This window comes from Egretta garzetta, unplaced genomic scaffold (assembly GCF_000687185.1).
Source record: "Egretta garzetta isolate BGI_Z169 unplaced genomic scaffold, ASM68718v1 scaffold159, whole genome shotgun sequence".
Classification (NCBI taxonomy): domain Eukaryota; kingdom Metazoa; phylum Chordata; class Aves; order Pelecaniformes; family Ardeidae; genus Egretta; species Egretta garzetta.
In genome coordinates, this window is record NW_009260762.1 from 323,996 (window position 1) to 336,942 (window position 12,947).

Genomic DNA, 12,947 nt, shown 5'->3' on the forward strand with positions numbered 1-12,947 from the left:
TGACCCCTTGCAGCTGCCACACTTGCGTATCAGAAAGTGAGATACATTAGGGTCATAAGCACTTAACTTGCAATTTTGACCTCTCAACCTTGTATTGTAGTGACAGATTACTGGCAGCCCGGGAAGATAAAGCTTCCTTCCTTCCTGAGGTCAACCTCCTCTCCCTAAGGATCATCTTATAACAGAGACGAAGAGAGCAGCAAGTAAAATAAAATCTGAGTCTTAGTCCCTGAGCTCGACAATGCCTTCGCTTGTTAAAAAATGGCAAACCCGCTTGCCAAAGGGCACTGAACAGATGGGAACTGAAAGGGCTACTACACAAACTAAACACATAAACACTGGTTGTCTGCTCAAAAATCAGCTCCTTAAATTTCCACGTACGTGGTATCTGATGGGGCCATAGTGCCATTCCTACGTGCCTTCACTTGAGGATGATGGGTATATGTTTTTCCAGTTTGCTACATAACTGCGTCGTGCTTAAAACTGCCTACAGCTAGAAAAGATGACAAACGTGACACAACCCTGCTATTTCCAGCAAGGAAGTTAAATGTGGAAAAAAGATTCCATACGTATTTTTAGGCTATAATTGAAGTTTTAAAGTAGCCCCTCTCCTGAACATGCAAATGCAGATGCAGTGTGCAGGCAACCTTGTACCAGCCACAACGTGTGGCAGAGCAACGTTTTTCCTAATTCAATGCAAAATTAATCTCTGACAGATGAGCAAGAAGCAAACGAATCCCAGAATTTCACAGACGCAGGTACATTTTTGGCTACGCTTGTTTGACTATGAGGGGGGCACAGAGGCTTACAGATCAGCAGGGGAGGGAAAAGACAGGAAGAAAAGTATTCCTAGATGTCTTGCGGCGCTGACAAAAGGTCTGTCTCTCCAAAATACCTCGCTGCAGCTTATGGACTGCTCCTGTTAGTCCTGTGCGCTTGTAGGAAACAGTCACACAGGTTTAGCAAGACAGGCGAGAAGTTTTTTGTTTACGTTCCCAAGACTGAGGTAGAAAATACCCTTTCAAACACATTAAGTAGCATCACTTTCCCCCCCTTGAACAGCATGGCATGAAGCATTACTTCTGATGCCCCAGACCTCTGCAGGAACTGAAAAAGATGCCAGATTTAAATCTGAGGCTGTTCTCAGCAGTAGCAAACACATTCATGAAATGCTAATACCAGAGATTTCTGTTTCAAGGAATGAACACCAGCAACGTCCCACAGCCACCACAGAGAACGTGGGAGGTCTAAAAGGGAAGGATCTGGGTGAGCATCAGCCAGCAGCTGCAGCCCCTCACACAGACCACTGATGTTACCTTTTTGATAAGCAATAGGAACTTTGACTTTAAAACTACAATGAAATAATAATGAGCAAAATGCAGGGAGAATATATTTTGCAGAGAGGCGATATTCTAATTCACAGATATGGTATCACAGGTGAATCATGCCTATCAGCCTTGATTGATACTCAAGAGCTTTGCTGACAGGAAGACCACAGAAAGGGTATGGTTTTATTGTATGTGCTCTCCTCTTTTTTTTTTTTCTTACTAAATAACCTTAGATTTGCCAGGAAAACCTCTAGAAGACCTGGGTACAAAGGCAAAAGAAACCAAAAAGGGAAGAGGCAGGCCTTTTTGTCACCTATATTGAGCATCAATCCAGTAAATCTTTTACCGGCAAAAGCTGTCAAGCATAATGCTATCTCCAGTAAGACAGGCTCACTACCCCAGAAAAAGAGATTGCTGAGCACAGGCATGGCCTTCATCTCAGTTTGTCTGCATCCAAACCATAACGAGACAGCTCAACAGCTGTTTGCATAATGGCACTGCCATGGCACTTGCACCTAGACAACCACTTTTCGGTGTTGAACACTACAGAGAGGATAACCATTCCAGACAAAGAAATGGCTGCCTCTTGCTTAAATAGTACAAGGGAGAAGGTAGCTGAAGAATAAGGTAGCTGAAATGCTGTTGGCACGGGGCGGGAAAGAACCAGCAGGAGAGCCCCAGTTTCCTGAGCTGCAGCGTCCCCCTTCCATTAGGCAATGCCACGCTCCCAGTCAGCGACTACACCTCTCAAGTGATGAAGCACAAAAGATGTCAGATGTTCCTACGCCGCAAACTTTGTCATAGCCAACTTGAAAAGGAGGATGTTTTGCCGCTTGCTTCCAAGCTCTATTTATGCAACCTGGCTTCAAGCTGGGCGCACAATGCTGAAGTATTAGAAGCCACTAACTAGAATTACTTCCCAAGAGCTAGTGAGGGCCTTTGATGTTTTTCCTTCAAGTATGCCTTCAACTGCTGATCCAGAAAAGAAAGGCCATGCAGCATTTGTCAGGGCATACACAGAGAAGATTTACACTTTAGAAACCTAAAGGCAAAACACAGTGAAAAATTAGAAGCAAGAACTGTTTATGTCTCTGCTCTACAGCAGAGGATGGCTGTAGCTTAGCATCAGGACTCAGACGACCTGGGGCACAACTCATGGTCCCATGGAGGCAACGCCTTGTACAGGAGAGCTCAAAAGGAGCTCTCAAAGCCTTGCGTATCTGCAGCACGAGGATCTTCCTGGCAGGAGCTCCATGAAGGACATACAAGACCATCCACAACAGCCATCCTCACAAGCCTAGAGCACACCTGGATAGGGCTGCAGTGGTGTCCCTTGGGCCAAGTGCTGGGACTTTGGCTGTGCCCGACATCTAGTTTGTACTACGATCTATTCCAGCCCTAAAGGGGATCACAGCTCTCAGATGACACAAGCATCAGGTCCACAAAACCATCCTACCCTCATGTTTTGTTCCTGAATGTGTCACCAACCTGATGGGAAACCATCAACCAATTCCCCACACACATTACCCTTTCTGTCCGTGCCTCACTTGCCCTAGCTGTAGAGTGAAAAAGAAAGTATGACCTACTTTGTGGAACATTTTTAAGCCTTCTGATGAAAGCCACAGTATTACCACCACAGAAGTAGACTTGGCCCCAAGCTCTCAAAGATTTCCAGAAATATTGTTCTTAACTTGCTGCTAGTGAAAGCTTTCAACTGTAGCAGACAGCAGGAAAGCACAGACTTGCCATTAACCAACATACAACACCCATCGCTTGACATTCAGCAGGGTTTCCAGGCTCCCACAATGCTGGAGAAGTCCACCAGGCATTTACCGTTCCGGCAAGGTAAGAGCAGTTGAGGTACGATCTGATGACAAGAGATCCCCTCACAGCTGGAATGGGAGCATGAAATAAATCTCTCTTAGACACATCACATCCCAATGAATGCAGAAACAAGCAAAAAAACTCTCAAGAGTACAAAGAAAACTAAAACGAAGGCAGGGGGGAAGTCTATGTAAAGACTGGCAATGGGAAACAACCCAAGCTAGTTTGGACGTGCAAGAATTATGGCCTGTTTCCCTTGGTGCCCAACCACACGGAGGGAATGAGACGCATTTCTAGTTGCACAAAGAGTTCTCACAGTAACGTGTTACCCCGCTGGTTCCAGCATTCTTGAGATAGATGAGGCTGTAAGTCACTGCCATCATACTGATGTATAGGCTTTGTGCATTACTAATCATTCGGACACAATAGCCGTGTATGTTTTTGTTTTGCAAACTGTCCTGGCATCCTCTGCAAAAATTCTCCTTTCTCTACTCTGGAAGATTTTAAGGAAAATGTTCAGGAAACAGTCAACAGAAGGGAGAAAGACTCACCAGAAAAGCTGATGTGTTCGGGGGGGGGAAGCAAGCTGGATCAAGATAGCCAAACATGAAGATGATTTTAATTAAATCATGTCTGTCTTATATTATCCATTTCAGCTCATTTAGTATCTCAAAAGAGTTTTATCTCAAAATAGTTAACAGCTCCAGAAGCCCCAACTTTTTTCCATTTTTTTCTTTAATGCAATTACACTTTTGCTGTCGCACCAGAAATATTAATAGCCTTTTCTGCGTGGGATAGAGAAACTGTACAGCAGAACCAGAAGACTTCGATCACATTGATGGCCTGCATGTTAATGGTTACATATAGCTTATCTGTCATTGTCATTTCCACTGAAACTAATGAAAATAGACAGCACCCCCTTCAATACTCCAAGTATGTATCTCTATGAGGAAAAAGCTACCGTTCACTTGAATGCAGAAGTACTCGGTGGAAGACAAGTGAGAAAGCAGAAAAGCAAAGCTATTATTCTATTGTATATTGCTGCGTAGGAAGACGCAGAGGGACAAATTCTGCTTTTCGTTACAGTAGCTTCGATCCAGAATTGATATAACCAAGTCAATGGAGCTGACCCAGATTTACAGGGGAGAAACAGTTCAGAGCTCCACCCAAGCCTGCAATCCTATATTTCTACCACCACGGAGGATGTGTGCCCTTTACACAATTAAAAAAGCCTCTGCTCTGGCACAGTAGACATGGCCCAGTGCTCACTAAAAATCAACTGAAAAGCAACCATGTAGTGAGGTGGGTGTTGGTCTCTTCTCCCAGGTGACAGGACAAGGGGAAATGGCCTCACATTGCACCAGGGGAGGTTTAGATTGGACATTAGGAAAAATTTTTTCACAGAAAGGGTTGTCAAGCATTGGGACGGGCTGCCCAGGGAAGTGGTCGAGTCCCCATCCCTGGAGGCATTTAAAAAAGACGTGTGGATGTGGTGCTCAGGGGCATGGTTTAATAGTGGACTTGGCAATGTTAGGTTAACAGTTGGGCCTGATGATCTGAAAGGTCTTTCCCAACCTAAACGATTCTATGATTAGCAGTTACATCAACTTCATAATTGTGTGCACACATACACATGCTTAACTCCAAAGAGAAAGCTCTTATCCCTATCTGGAAACTCAAATATATTTTAGAAACTAATCAAGACCAAAATATATAATCAAGACAGGCTTTATCAGTTTTATATTTATGACCTCAACTGACACATTTTATTAATCACCAAGTATTTAAAAAGTGTTACTTCCCTCCCCCTCAGTTACTATAAATTCTCCGCTCTCACTTCCAACACAGGCTGTAGAAACACAGATTACTAGAAGTACATGTTCAGCTCCTGGTACCCACCAGTGTGGGTGCAGAATGTGCTATTCCATGTCAGGTCACTCCAGATAATACAGACATTTTCGTTCTGCTGGCATACCAATCAACTTTAAAGCAGAATAAGGCAAATAGTCTCTAGAAGGATTTTAACTACCTAAAGCTCTTTGTTTTAAGACAAGGTATTACAGCAGAGATCATCCATGGAATCCAATTATAACCACCTTATTAATTATATGACTACCTTCCCTAATCCAAAAATCCCTACAAGTTACCCATTTTAAACTCTTTGACCCCCCCCTTATATAACCATTTCTCAGCCAAAAAAGCATGAAAATGACTAGCTACAAAGTATGTCATTTGTTAAGTGACCAGAAGGGATTACTGAGGGTCCAGAAACCCACCTTTTTACCATTTACAGAATGTATCTTGAACAGGCAGAATGTCTTAAAAATGAATAAAAAGTGTTGGCTTTTAAAATAAAACAAACTAGGGAAAAAAACCCCACAGTTCTCTGCTTTTTACAGAGTACAATGTGTTTGAGAAGTGGACTGATTTTATTCCTTGCAGATTAGTATGTGCCGACTCTGCAATTAAAAACCATCGTCCCTCACCACCCAGCCAAGTGACATAAAAAGACGCAATCTTTTGCTAGTAAGAACACTAAGGATGGCATCTTTTAGCCCGAGACAACTTCCAAAGCAGCAGGTCTTTTGCAGACCAAGCACGGCTGAGGACCGTATCCTCCTTTTTCACCTGCTGGAGAAGAGAGCTAAGCGGCAGGGGGGATCCTGCAAAAACACAGACCACTTTAATCGCATCCTTGAAATTAAGGCTACTTCTCATTGCAAAGTTAAGAGCTGACATCATTTACAGGATGTGATCGTTTCACACCTGGTTTTCCATGGTGCGGTCCACCTACCCTTCACGGCATTTGTTGGCTAGAGTTACCATCTCCCAAACCCCTGCAATCGCAGCGCTGTGAGAAATTCTGCTCGATTGCATTGTTTGTATTTTCCATTTCCCCCAGCACCTTCTTTTACGTTTTTTCATAGGAGTGTGAAGCCATTGCAGCAGTGATTGATAGTAACGGACGCAAAGTCATCCTTCAGTGTCTACAGCCTGGCACAAACAAGATGAAGGCTACCTTGAAGCAGCACCCTTACTGTTTAACCTGATATACCCCCATAAAAATTCCTGCTTTTTCACAGCCTAGAAAGAATTCATAAAATCATTACTCCTCTCAAGCTGGATGTTTCCAAACACTATATAGATTGAGAAGAAATAACAGAAATCAGAAACCACACTGACTATACGTTTCAATTAGTAAAATAACAAAGGCACCTTTATGCGAAGCCCTTGGCACTTCTGGGATTTCTTTTAATAACAAAGAACTTCATATTCCTTACAGTAGCCTTGTTATGAGAAAAGGGTTTGCACTTCAGAAACCAATGCATTTGGATTACTGGGGCCACCAACTACAGACGTTGTATGGAGAGAGAAAACGGGTGGGTGCACATGCACGCACATTTGTGTGCGCGGCCCTCCTTTTTTTTTTTTTAAGTCAGCATTTTATAAGCACTCATGCTCAGCTTTTTTTAATCCTGAGATTCAAATTTGTCAGGAGGAAAAAACCTAAAATATTAGGTTTCCAAATCTAGCCTCAATGTCAGTCAGTAGGCTCTAATGACATTTTACTCCAAAGTTTCCAGTGGCAGCCACCTAATTTTATTGCTTTTAAATAACATCCCCTTCTGATGCTTACAAGCTAAATGTTAATGCCTCATTTAGGGCCTCATTTCTAACATGTAAAATTAATAAGGCCAAAAGCAAAGCTGTCATTTACTTTTATTGCCAACATTGGGCAAGGTGTAAAAAGCAACCAAAAAGAGCATATTAGTTTAAAATAAAAACAAACTGGGTATTTAAATGTGAAATGCATAAGACAGGGAAATTTCTTTAATAGAGGGAAGCCTCCCTGACTCACATGAACACAAAAGTTTGCTTGCCACAAATTAGCAAATGCTTGTGCTGCACCTGTTGAGACTATGCTGTTTAGTCAAAGTCCTGTTAGTGTGCCACAGAAATGAAGATGCTGCCACCTGCTCCAGCTCTCCAAGACTTGCCAGCACAAAGCTTTTCAATCCTCTTTAAGTTCATGGAGCAGAGCATGTGAAACAAGCCAGCTCCCACAGACACATCTGCAATCCCCGTGTCCTCTGCGATGGGCTCCCCACCAGCCCCCAGGGACCGAACAGGGCATCGCAGAAGGGACAGAGCAGAGGGTGCGCGCTGCCACAGGATGGTCACCACCCTCCACGCACTTGTTCCTTACACATAAATGCACATTATTTGTGCACTGGCTGCCTTTCGTTAGGTACCTCCTAGCGATGCTACAGCTGGTGCGACAACCCAAGAGGAGAGCAGGGAGGGAGCCAAAATCTAACAGGGACCATTCACCTACGACTTCAGGTTGACAGGAAGGAATGGATCTAACTCCAGATAATTTCACCGACAACTAACTCCTTATCGAGGAGCATGCGGAGAGAGCAAGCCAACAAACCACACTTATCGATCCGGCATTAAATGAAAAATGGGAGATGGCAACATTATGCAAGAGAAGCAACACGGAGTCCAAGTGTATATGCGGTAGAATTTTGATTTATTCATAAAACCTCAGCTTCAGGTGCCAAACAATTACATGAAAGGGGAACACTCTGCATCCTCCACTGATTACATTCACAAAATTGGAATCCAGGAAAATCCCTCTATCTGGAGGCATGAGCCAGAGATAATTAGGAACTAAATTCTCTCACTGGTTTGCTGTAGTCTCTGGTGGTCTCATCTTCTAGTTAGAATACAAGGCTTGTGCCAGAAACACCACTTCGTCACATGTAAGCATTCTGCCCACAACAAAAGGATGCTATCTATAATTTGGATACCAAAACAGAAATAAGAAGGAATTAATCCAACTCTACAGTTTCAATTGGGACTGTAAGGACAAATACATACCTCATCTGCAAAGATCTTACACGAACAGGCTCCACAGGGAACAGGAGCATCCAACAAAACACGAATGTGCTTTGAAACATTACCCTTGTAATACAGTAGGTGGCTGCTCAATCTAAGTGACCCACCACAGCTGTCTCTTCATCTTTAGAGTCATAAACACATCACAGACACATCAGGTCTACACAGATACAGAACTCCCAAACTTAATTTTATTTCCTTAATGCAAAGGGGAAAAGTCCTGCTCTTTTTATTGATTTGAGCTGGGCCCTTCACCTGTGCATCCACACCTGATTTTATATACGTTGACACTTACCCAAGTCACGCACTGAACTCAAACATTTGCCTTGAACAACGTGAGCAATCTGCAAGAAAAATCATCAGATTCAAACCCTTGCGTCCCCTAACCCTGTCCTTAACTCCCTCAGGATCACCGTGGAGTTCATACATAATACATAGGCATCAGCCCAAAAGGCTTGAGAGGAAAAAAACTGTGCTGAAGTGACATTCACACAAGGACAACTGCAGCAGCTTTGTCAGGCTGGATTTGATACAGTACGTCTGGCAACAGAGTCAAACAAAATACAGTAGTGCTGGCTTTGGGAAAACCAACATGGATCTAATTTCTTCCAATTCTCTGAACCACTTTTAGAGTTAGTTACATGGTACAGTACAAGATAAACTACCTGTCACTTCTAGAAAGTAATGGAAACAATTTAAGAATTCAGAAATATGCTTACCCTATATGGAGGTAGAATTGACATACTAGTTGCACTTGATCAACTGTATAAATTTCTTCATAAAAGCACTGGGCACTTCTGCTCTATCTGTTTATTTCTAAAGGAAGAAGAAAGTTTCCATTCACATCGACTTTGTCTCTGAAGAAGTTAGACTTTAGCCAAGTCATGACACTTTCACATCTGTGAATACACGGTGTTAATGCTATGGAAGTCAGCACAGTTTCCCAAATATTGATTCATTCTAAACAAAAAAAAACCACATTAAATGCTTATAAAAATATACTTTGTAGAAATGGTAACTGTGGAGCAATAAGCATTCTGATAAATTAAAATTTATTAAGGCATTACTATTGACAGTGCCGGGTAATTTTTGCCTGAATACACTCAGAAACAGAGACTTTTATTTCTTAAGGTCAGCCAGCAGCGGTTGCAAAAAGCTGCACTCAGAAGTACGGAGATGGAAAAAGGTGCCCTGATAATAAGTGAATATTCACTAACTATGAAGACTTTCAGAGATCCAAAGAGCAGTTTCAAGTCTCAAATTAAAACAGTTCCAGACTCCCAGTGCCTTTGAGAAGAGGGACCAGAGCAAGTTTGCTCACACTGACAACGCAGTCCCATGGAAATCAATGAAAAGCTTATAAGGACACCGACAAAAGGACCCAGCACGGCCCCCTCGCAGGCGCACGGCAGGGTTTCTGCCTGCAACTGGGGGATGGATTTCATCGCATGCAATTAAAGGAGGGTTAGAGTCTTGTGGCTGTCAAATGAACTCCATTTCTCAGTATCCCAAACAGAATAATTTAATACCAGTACGCGGAGTCCATCAAAGGAATGCCACACACCCACTGCTTTGCAGATCTCATTCCTCCTTATAAGCAGGGGAGAAAGCAAGGATCAATTGCAAGATGGGAGACTGCTGCATTGATTTTCAAACAGAATCTTCCATCAAAACCAATGGTGAGCTTGTCTTCAGACATAAGGAATAAAAAAAAAAAATCTCATGTGACCTGCGTTGTTCTGACATTTGAGCAAAGGTAGACATCAGCCTTCCACAAGGAACAGGCAGCTATCAGTCATACAGTGCTGCATGCGTAACCGAGATGATCATGGGCAGGAGGCAAGTCTGAGGATCTATGCTTTGTTATCATCCACATGAGAACAGTAAAAGTCTAACACAGGAGATGAAAAATGGAACAAAACCATTCTGGTCTGCAGTGGGGAAAAAATAATATCAGGTTTAGACTAAGTTAGTTTCATAAACCTGCCTCAGGTCAGACAAAGACAGTATTAATTATTCTACCTTTATGTGGAATTTTTCATCTTGAAGGATGCCAGCACATCGCCAGTCTGACCCCAGCCTAGCAGAGCAGCTCCTGCCTGCACCTACTGACACAGAGTCACCCCCCTCACGGCAGCTGGGATGCCTACCGAAAAAAGCAAACACATCTGGGAAAGCGTGGGCAGGCTAAGGACTAGTGAGCGAACCAATTTCACAGGAAAGGCAGGAGATACCACTATGATGGGCTGTCACACAAAACCCCAAGACGGACCCACTGTAGGCAGACAGAAGACCCGGGAGCACAGGGCAGTAACCAGGTTGCTCTGGGTTATGCAGACAGCACATGGCAGGGGAGCGGAGGGGGGAAATATTCTGAGCAAAGAGCTGGGGAAAATCTTCATCCAGCCGCAGCAAACACTGCAGAATGTGTTTTTTTTCCTTTTCAGAAAAGGCTAGACAGGCAACAGGAAAACACCCAAGTCAAGTCCCTGCTGCCGTTTCCTCCCTCAGGAACAAACAGTCCCCCAAGCCAACAGATAAGCCACAAAAACCAGGATCCTCTCCAAAGTTTTCTTCACAGCGCTCCTGAGCACCAGAGAGCAGCACCGTTCACCTTTCCCCCCCCCCCAACTGGTTGGGGAACCTAATTCAGGAGGGTGGGTTCCCCCGCGCATAGGCAACCTCTGCCAAAATTCAGACAGCGCAAAGGTGCATTAACTGGACAGCACATTTACTGCCGGCTTCCCAACAAAGAACGGGTATGGAGCCAAAAAGCACAAGGAGTAAAAAGTACCTGATCTCCTTCCTCTTGGTATTTGAGATACAGCGCAAGGGACACAACATCATATTCTTTTGCAGAGATAAGGCTTAAGCTCACCTTCTCCACTTCGGATCTGTTTTTGTTGTTAGTGAGGTTTTTTGTTTGTTTGTTTTTAAGAAAGGTTTCTGTTAACTATGTAATTTTCCTATTTATTTATCCCAAAGGAAAAAAAAACAACCTGTCAGCAGGAAAAATCTAATGTTTCTAGCAAGAGATCCACATTCAGACCTCCTAAAATGGAAAGCACCCATCTAACAGACGAAAAGTTGTCTCATCCTTGAGAGGGGCCGGACTCACCATATAATGGCCTTCTAGCGTCTCTCCCTTTCCATGTCCCACCTAAAATTGTTTGGAAAGCTCTGTAGGCAGAGAACAAGTCTCCTGAAATTCACCCAGAGAACTTGGTGGGTGAAGAAGCTGATAGATTTTGTATAAGGAGCTGACACTTGCAAAGAACTTAACCTTATTTGCCATCCAAAAGGCTCGGGTGGGAATTTTTCCGCTAATTCTGATTGCAAAGTGCCCATCTTACAGGGCACTGCGAGATACCAGCAACGCTGACAGGTGGCAAGCCATGGCACGAGAGATGGCTCCCTCTGGCAGCCACCCTAGGACACATTACCCCAGCAGAGACCAGCTAAAATTTAGAACACTCTCTCCACAACAAGAAGGGTATCGGCCGAGATTTTTGAAAGCTCTTAATACCTCCAAAGTCCCATCCCACCTGACAAGCACTCTGCCCAGGGTTCAGCTCCGGTGAGTTTACACGTGCATCAAGAAGGGCTTACTGCCGTGTCTTAAAATAAGGATATAATGCCTGAAATTGTCTTCTACCTGATGCACATCACATTGGCAGGTCTACTACCTCCCTCTTCTCTCCTGCCCCTTCAAGAACTCCACGGTAATCTATCATTTGCACCACCAAGATGGTAGGAACACATGATCCCATAATAGATAACCAGTAAAAACAGCTGTTTGAGCTGTACAAACTGCACAAAACCTGAACGACCACACTCTATATGGGTCTAGATGATTTTGATAGACTTCTAGCAGTTTCCGCTATAGAAACAGCCCACAAAACCAAAGCAGAATCAATTATGATCCAAGAGGCACAATAAAGACAGACAGGTTGTGATCTCATTTCTCTCCAGATCTACTCCACTCACGCTAACAACCTAAATATGTGTCAAACGGGTGCAGATTATCCTCCTAGTGATTTCAGAGCATCGCATTCTCTCCTCGGAGTTTATGGTAAATCCTTTGAATTGTACTAAAATCTCAGCCTACTTATAGTTTCACAATAGCACAAATATAAAGCCATCATGATCTCCAGCAGTTAGCTACAGAGCACACTGAGAATTCTTGAAAGGCGGGTTTTCTACATTCAAAAACTCACAGAACATTTAATTTAATATCTCACCTACCGCATTGCTGAGTTTGTGTTCCAGCAGTATAATTCAACTGAAACAAGGGGGGGGGGAAATAACACTTGGCCAAATCTTCTGAACATGTATGCAAACTGCACTACCTGTGGAATGCAACCAATGGAAATACCACACTTTTATTAAATTGGTGAAGCTGTGTTACAACCAACAGTTCCGCATGGTGCCTCGGAGCCCTGAAATAAAGCCTTCCCCAGGTCTGCTGAGGGCTGAGCACTCCTTGTGAAAGCTGTAAGCACGGAGCAGACACAGCAGGAAAGAAAAAATATGCTAATTTTTCCAAGGAGTTGGCAGGTATTAACACAGATGGGCGCCATACGAGAACACATTCATCAAGCAAATGATACCAACTTTGGAGGAGCAGACAGCTGATAGAAAAACGCCAAACGGGACTTGGCTTCACCACAGAACAGCAGATCTACCGATTCCTGATCCTATCAGCGCACTGAGCCTCAACGTTTTGACTCCAAAAACTTTAAGGGAAAATCATTTTTCATCAACTATGGCTCGTTAGCCATAAGAAGGGAGGGAAAGTGTCAAGACTGAGTACGTCCTTTTATCTTCTCACCAAGCTGCGATTGCCTTGTTTGCTACAGCTATGCCTGTAGCCTCGGCACTCGAGAGCCGGTA